At 33.5% G+C, this 7,500-nt stretch overlaps 1 protein-coding gene across 1 annotated transcript in view; it reads right to left on the bottom strand.

Annotated features, from left to right (window-relative positions):
• Positions 1-7,500, bottom strand: part of rraga (Ras-related GTP binding A) — a 143,651-nt gene that overhangs the window by 135,857 nt on the left and 294 nt on the right. The window contains exon 2 of the mRNA XM_073921199.1: positions 5,027-5,080. The gene's annotated coding sequence lies outside the window, so the exon portion shown is untranslated. The remainder of the gene's footprint in view (positions 1-5,026; positions 5,081-7,500) is intronic.

Here is a 7,500-nt window from a genome sequence, read left to right as displayed (position 1 = left end):
TCAAAACGCAATGCAAAAGCGCCTGTTTGGCTATATTTTGGTTTCAAACCAAATGCAAAAAGAGAACCTGAAGACGGTAATGAGGTAATCTGCAAACTTTGTCTGACAAAGGTGGCAGCAGTTGGAGGAAACACAACTAATTTATACACTCATTTTCAACACACCTATACTTGATGTTCAAGTATGTGTGGGTCGCGGGTATAAGATCAATAGCCATAAATACGCAACGCATACTCTCATTTTAAAAATCACGCGACCATCATCTAACAATGTTTAATAATAAATTATCTTTTTTTTTATTAAAACAAGAGTGATTTAGCAATGCCGCGCCATTAATAAGCCAGCTGCAGAGAAACAAAGCAATTATCGCGGCAACAGCCGTGAGCACTTTTTCCGAAGTTCAGCTGTTCTTTTTTGCAATTGATTATTATGCGTTTAATGTTAAAAAAATCAATAAAGAATAGGCCGACAAGACTGTAGGCTAACCTGTGTGTGCGCGCGTCTTTTATCAGGGCACGCTCTTTAAAAACCGAAAGTTACTTCTTCTGTCTGGCAATATTTCGGCTTTTAATAAATGAAAAGTTAATTTAGATGAGCCAATATTAAAAATTGCAATAAAGTAACTGAGATGTGCGGCCACACATCAAATCTGAGGTCTCATCTCATCTCATCTCTCTCTCTCTCTCTCTCTCTCTCTCTCTCTCGCTGTCATCCAGACACAGACGCCTAACAAGACAAGTCGCAAAACTGAGGCTGGTACCAGCTGACAGGTAGAATAGCTGAAGCCTTTGCGAAATCTGTCAAAATACAGCGCTGAAATAAACAGGCATAAATGTCTTTGAGCCAGAAAGTCTATCTAGGATATCGCAGTTGGAGCCATGGAGGAGTTGTGTAGCCTTTAAATTATATTATTTCTAATAAAATGAAAACCAAAATAAACTAATCATTGCATTTTTTGTTTGATAAAAATATACTTAAACGAAAAAAAAAAATCAAAGGGTGTCTAGTTTGTTGTAATGTGTTTTAATATTAATAAAAAATATGCTCAGTCTATTTAAGTTTAACGGTTAGCCTATACGTCGTCAATAGGCAAACCATTAAAAAAGTATTATTTTACTGTGCACTGGGTTATAATCTATATTTTACAATAAAAACTAAATGTAGCATGTCTCGCTGTCATTTAAAACATGTAATTCGTATGCAGTGTGTTAACAGGGCGGTGTTGGTCCATCTTACTGCGCACCGAACTCCAATCTGAGGGAGATTATGTTTCTCGATAGACAACATTAACTTGAGAGATTTTAAAAATAAAAGGTATTTTTAAAAAGGAACAACACGCAAATCTGCAACAAATAAAACTAAAAATAAAACCTCTTGCCAGTGCTGTGTGTATTCCGTTACTGACAGTTTGAGACGCCCTATGCAGCGCCTGTAACTGCCGCTTGTTAGAGAGATCAAAGCTGGTATCGATATAACCAAAAAGCAAGATCATATAGTTATAAATATTCCATAACAATATCGAAATATTTATACATTTACATGTTGTTTATCGAGATTGTGTGATGTGTATATGCTGTCTGAACTTGAAGCTGTAAACTGACACATGTGCGGTGATGTTTAGCTTAGGCGCTTTTATTTAGCCTGTAGTCTTTACATTTTTTTTACATAATGTTGCATTTCTTAACATTTTCAATATTATTTTTTTATTTATAGTTTATATATAAAATGAGTGCCGGCTTGTTTAGTTGTGTTCAATCATGCAAGGATCATATTTCACATTCGGTTTATTCTTCAATAGCCTATAGATTGTATTTTATAGATTTTTTTTTTAGATTTTATAAATGGATTGTTCACATAAGGACTAAGCTGTTAATATGTAATATAGGCGTTTGTGGTTGTTATTTGTATGGTTCCAACTTCCACAGTTTTTTTCAGCCTGTAGCATTGTTGTGTTTTATTCGTTATGTTAATAAAAGTTATGTGTTGTTTAATAATAGTGATTTTTTTTTTGTAGTTTCCTTTTCGTTCATTCAAACAATTGACGCCGAATTGGCAACTCCCGGAAAACTGAAAGTGAAAGTATTATACGCATGCATTTATAAGCTATTTAGAAGCAGAAAAAAAGAGGAAAAGAAGAAACGCCCACTCCCACGGTGATACCGGTATTACCGGTGTTGTCACATGTCGATTAAACGGTGGGGAAATTTCCTCATCGTCACAACCCTAGAGAGAGCTTTAATAACCGTGGCAAATGCAAACGGCTGAAGAGTGAAAAGTTTTGCAAACCCCACCTAAAGATGAGGCGCAGATGAGAGCAGTAATTACATGTAGTGAATACTGATCAATCGAGTGTTTTCCGTGGTGCCCAAATCTCAATGCATTGCAATTACTGCGTGTTCAGCGCACATATCCGCTAAAATCTAATACTGTACCAGTGGCATTGCAATGGGGGGATTTGAGGGCTTAAGCCCCTGATGTATTGTCAAAAGCCCCTAATCTTTTGGAATGTGTTGCACTTAAATAAAAATATGTTGTATAACATTTATTTTGTTATACAAGTACTGAAAATTACTACATACATCAAAAACATTCCACTCGTCAGCTGTTCAGCAGTACCTGTTTCTACCGGCAGGTGGGAGTGGCACTGTTGTCACATGGTGTTAAAAAAATCCAGCCACTGCACTTCATTCATTCCTTATTTTGAGGAGCTGAAGCTGATGAGTTAATAATACAACTCTTTCGCAAAACTGAATAGTTCTAACTACTGATGAAGCCTAATATTTGTTTCCACAGTATAAAATGTGTGTAGTTTTAGTGAAATAAAATAACTGTAATCGATAAAATGTGCATCATAACAACGTAAATACATGCATATTAGTCTGAAAAATGTAAATTGTACTAGCTTTCTAGATATGATATAAATATCTAGGCATATTTATCGAGATATAATAGTTAATAGTTTCTGTAATAGTTAAATCACAGTGAGTTCATGCATCTAGTTTATTATTTTTTATAGCTGCATTCTACTGAAACATGCTATGTCAGTTAACAAGGGATTATAAATCAACTTTCTTATGAAAATACATAAAATGGCTGGAAGAACACATACAGTTGAAGTCAAAATTAGCACCCTGTAAATTTTTCCCCAATTTCTGTTTAGCATAGAGAAGATTTCTTCAACACATTTCTAAACATAATAGCTCATCTCTAATAATTGATTTATTTTATCTTTGCCATGATGACAGTAAAAAAATATTTGACTAGACATTTTTAAGACACTTCTATACAGCTTTAAGTGACATTTAAAGGCAGGGTAGGTAATTAGGCAAGTCATTGTATGACAATGGTATGTTCTGTAGACTATAGGAAAAAATATAGCTTAAAGGGGCTAATAATTATACCCTAAAATGTTTTTTAAACATTTATTCTAGCCAAAATAAAATAAATAGACTTTCTTCAGAAGAAAAATATTATCAGACATACTGTGAAAATTTCCTTGCTCTGTTCAACATCATTTGGGAAATATTCAAAAAAGAAAATAAAATTCAAAGGGGGGCTAATAATTCTGACTTCAATTGTAAAAACCATTTATTGTCACAGTCGAGTAAAATGATCAGTTAAAGCCTTTTTGTGTATTCAGATCTTATTTTCTACTGCAATAGCTGGATGCCTTCATCCATATTAGGGATTTCCTGGAATGTTCTACTACTTTTGTGTGGCATATATGGAATTTCTGCTCAACGAATGAAATCATATTTTCAGACGAATGAAATCATATTTTCAGATTTAAAGACATGCAGAAATTTACATTTTCAAAAAAACAAACAGAAATTGCAAATCGGGAGAGGCTTCAGTAGGTATGATATGGCTTATAACAGACTAGTAAATGAAAAGTGGGTTAATTTATCAATGTTTTATTTTTGGTGTTACAAGTCACAAAAAACCCTTTATTTATTATTAAATGTGGGGGAGGACGTCGGGGCTAAGCCTCTTATCCCTTTTGACCCTTGCAACGCCCCTTTACTGTACATATCATCGCCAAAGAAGCTCGCCTTTACTAAGTTTACATTGAAACTGCGGCTTATAACAAAGAGTGGTAATGCGCTGGTGGTCATCGCGAGAATCCTGCTCTGCCTGCTCATATATTGGGTCGGCTGACTCGCCTGCTTTTCCACTTATACAGAAAAATGAAGATCAGCTCATAACGAGACTGAGCATTTAAAAATGACACAAACTGAAACCAAAACTTTTAAAGAGTGATAGAAGTGGGACTTTTCTTACTTTCTTTTGTCAGTTCTTTCTTGAGATGTATACTATTTTGCTATTGAGTTACAGATGAGTTTTGCAGCTTCCATTGAATGATTTACTTTAATCTTTCATTTGTTTTGTAGCAGAAATATTATTTATTTTATTGAAATGCATATAAAAACAATAGTGCAAAATAAACATTTCTTACTGCAATGCTTCATTTGTGCTTGATGCAAACCATAAATTTATTGCTCATAAAATAACAGACTTATACAGCAGATAACTCGCACTCAAGCACATTCAAGGCAGCATGATGATGAAAAATGTAATTCATTGTTAGTATTATTGTCATTTTCATCATCATTAATGTTCTATAACTATTAGACATACATTTTTGGATTTTTGCACAAATATTAAGTCATCACAGCATTAGTTAGATAGTTTTTTCTGTTTTTTGTTAGTCCTAATTGATGTCGTTTTAAAATACAATAAATCCCTTAAAATATAGTTTGCAATGGTGCTCATTCATTTTGGTGGGTGCTCCTATATTTTTTCTGGTGCTCCGAAATATTTAAAGCTGGGAGCACAGGTGCTACCAAATAAAAACCTAACCTTAACGTACCTTTTGAACCTATCGTCAACAAAAGCAGCACTGAAAGCAGCTCTTACATAACTATATTTAACTGTTTTTTATAGAAACTACAGAACCACCTAGCAAAGTCCTTAGCTTAGCTAACAGCATTGAACATATAGATAATTTTTCAAAACAACAACTTACCCACTGATTGCTAGACACCTCCAACGTAGTCCAAGCTGCCCTGTGTCCTGTGTGCTGACAAAAAAAAAACGTCCCATCTCATTAACAGGCCAACTTGACTCTAGCATAAAAATTTATGATATTAAACAAAAATCTTTTCAGAAATTAGTAAAAAAAATTTTTTGAATAAATAAACAATAAAATAATTATAATAATAGTTAATAATAGTCAATAATAATCAATGCTGCAAGCACTGTTCATTGGTCAGGCATCGGCTAATAAAACAGCTTTACTCTTGCCCTGCCCCGCACTGCTTGCGCCTCTTCATCTACAAGTGCACAAATGAGTTCTGCTACAAAGATCGCGCAAGATGAGTAGCAAAAGTCAGAGCCATGAGACATTTGTAGTTGAACTTATGAATCTGAGAGGTTGTGATTGCCGACTTTTGGTTGTACAGCAAAAATGCAAACAAATTTGATGTGCACATCTCTGTCTGTCACATCTGCAACTTCAAATTTAAAACACAAGTGTGTAGATTATTGTCTGTGTGTGTGCAAATCGAGAGATTCAGCTGTTCACATCAGAGCTGCGAGTATACATTTCAGCCAACACATTGAAATATTATTATTACAAATTCTCACATTCAGATTTGCAAGCTCTCGAGTTTTGCAACTGAATTACCTTCATAGTTTGGGACTAAATCACAAATAAACGAAAATCAAAGGAGTCTCAAAATCCTTTTGTATGACAAAATACTTTATTCCGCCATTCCTTCACATCTGCAGCGTAAACGTCAGCTAGTATTTGAATGATTCTGTAGCGTAATGTCTAGTGATGACAAAACAGGTTATTTTGCACACTTTTTTTAAAGTTAAAGGCTAGAATCTTCTACGTTAAGCTGCTTTGACAAAAACTACATTGTAAATGTGGTACAGAAATAAAGATGAATTGAATTAAGGCTGAACTGCATGAAATGCCATCAGTCTAGAGACATTTCCTAGTATTTCTCTGTTGCAATCGGGATATCACAATAATTTACCCTGTAAAAGCCTATGCAACACAAACACTACCAGAATACGGTTGTGTTTGCGATAGGAAAATGCTAAACGTGTTATTTCTTTCTTTTTTTCTTTTTTTTTTACTGCACATTGTTATTATTTGAATTTATGTAATTTATTTATTTTCACATTTTTTGTTTGATTCCTGATGTTTCAATTATTCAATCTATTTTGTGCTGAAGTTCAAGCAAAGTCTGAAAAAAATCTGTCAGACTCCTGAAGATTGATTACATTATCTGCGTTTGTTCAAATTGATTTGCTAAAGTGAAAGCACACATTAAAATGACCACGGGGACTTTTGAGAGACCTCCATTTTTTTTTTTTTTTTGTCAGGTTGACATGCATATGAACAATGCACTCACTGCAATGTCAGGGAAACTGAAGAACTCAGTTTGTCTACACACGGTGATGTGTTTTTAAAGGAGAAGTATTAACAGTATTAAAAAATAAATAAATGACCAACATGTGAAAATTAAGTTAAATATATATTATGAATTTTAGTTTTGGTTTCTTTTTGATTTATTGGAAAGTCCTAACTGTGTAAACATTATCTAAATAGATTGTACATAGACATAAAATAAATATAAAAAGAAACTTTATAGATCAGTTATTTAGGATATGCTGTAATAAATACAAACAACAAACACTGTATGATACTTTATGTAAACTGATGTGAAAATCTGACAGTATTTGGTAGGCTATTTTGTGTAGTATAGTTAATGTATTGCTACAAGTATAAAATTACCACAAAATAAAACTGCTATTACTTTACTAGATAATAACTAGTACTGCATAGAATGGGATCTAGATAAAACATTTATAAACACATGAACCATACTACTTAATTTTAAATCTGTTTTCCGCACTTAAAACTGTTATCAACAGTATAATATAAACAATTACCTCAAACCTGTTTCCTGGCAGGTGCTAAACATTGCTGCACACTCGACTCATGGAATTTCTATCAATTTAAACTAATCAAATGCCAATTTTTCCAGAAGAGTGCCATATTCATCAGACGTTTAGCCAAATTCTGTAAAAATTTCCATAAACCCGAAGACATTTTGCACATGATCTAACTTGGAGTTAAAGTTTATGGTGCCAACTGATATTCAACACTAAATCTCTTGCCAACAGAGAAACCACCAACAGTTATGAATGCATGATTGTATAGTGTCATAGCTTTGCAATAAAAAATGTCGTTTCAAGTCAACAGGGCAAAATCAGCCACGAGCTTAACAAAATCATAGTAAAAATTTAATACACAGAGGTTTTCTTAACAACATTTTTGCCGACATGAAATGAGCTGGAAAGAAATTTCGGAGGCTCGTACTATTTCAGTTCTCTATGAAAACGGAACTAAATTAATACTCAGAATTTATTTTTTTACGAAATACTAGACTATATTTTGTTTAAACCTCTGGGATTACGTTATTG

This window comes from Danio rerio, chromosome 14, assembly GCF_049306965.1.
Source record: "Danio rerio strain Tuebingen ecotype United States chromosome 14, GRCz12tu, whole genome shotgun sequence".
NCBI classification, from domain to species: domain Eukaryota; kingdom Metazoa; phylum Chordata; class Actinopteri; order Cypriniformes; family Danionidae; genus Danio; species Danio rerio.
This window is presented reverse-complemented; position numbering and strand designations above follow the sequence as displayed.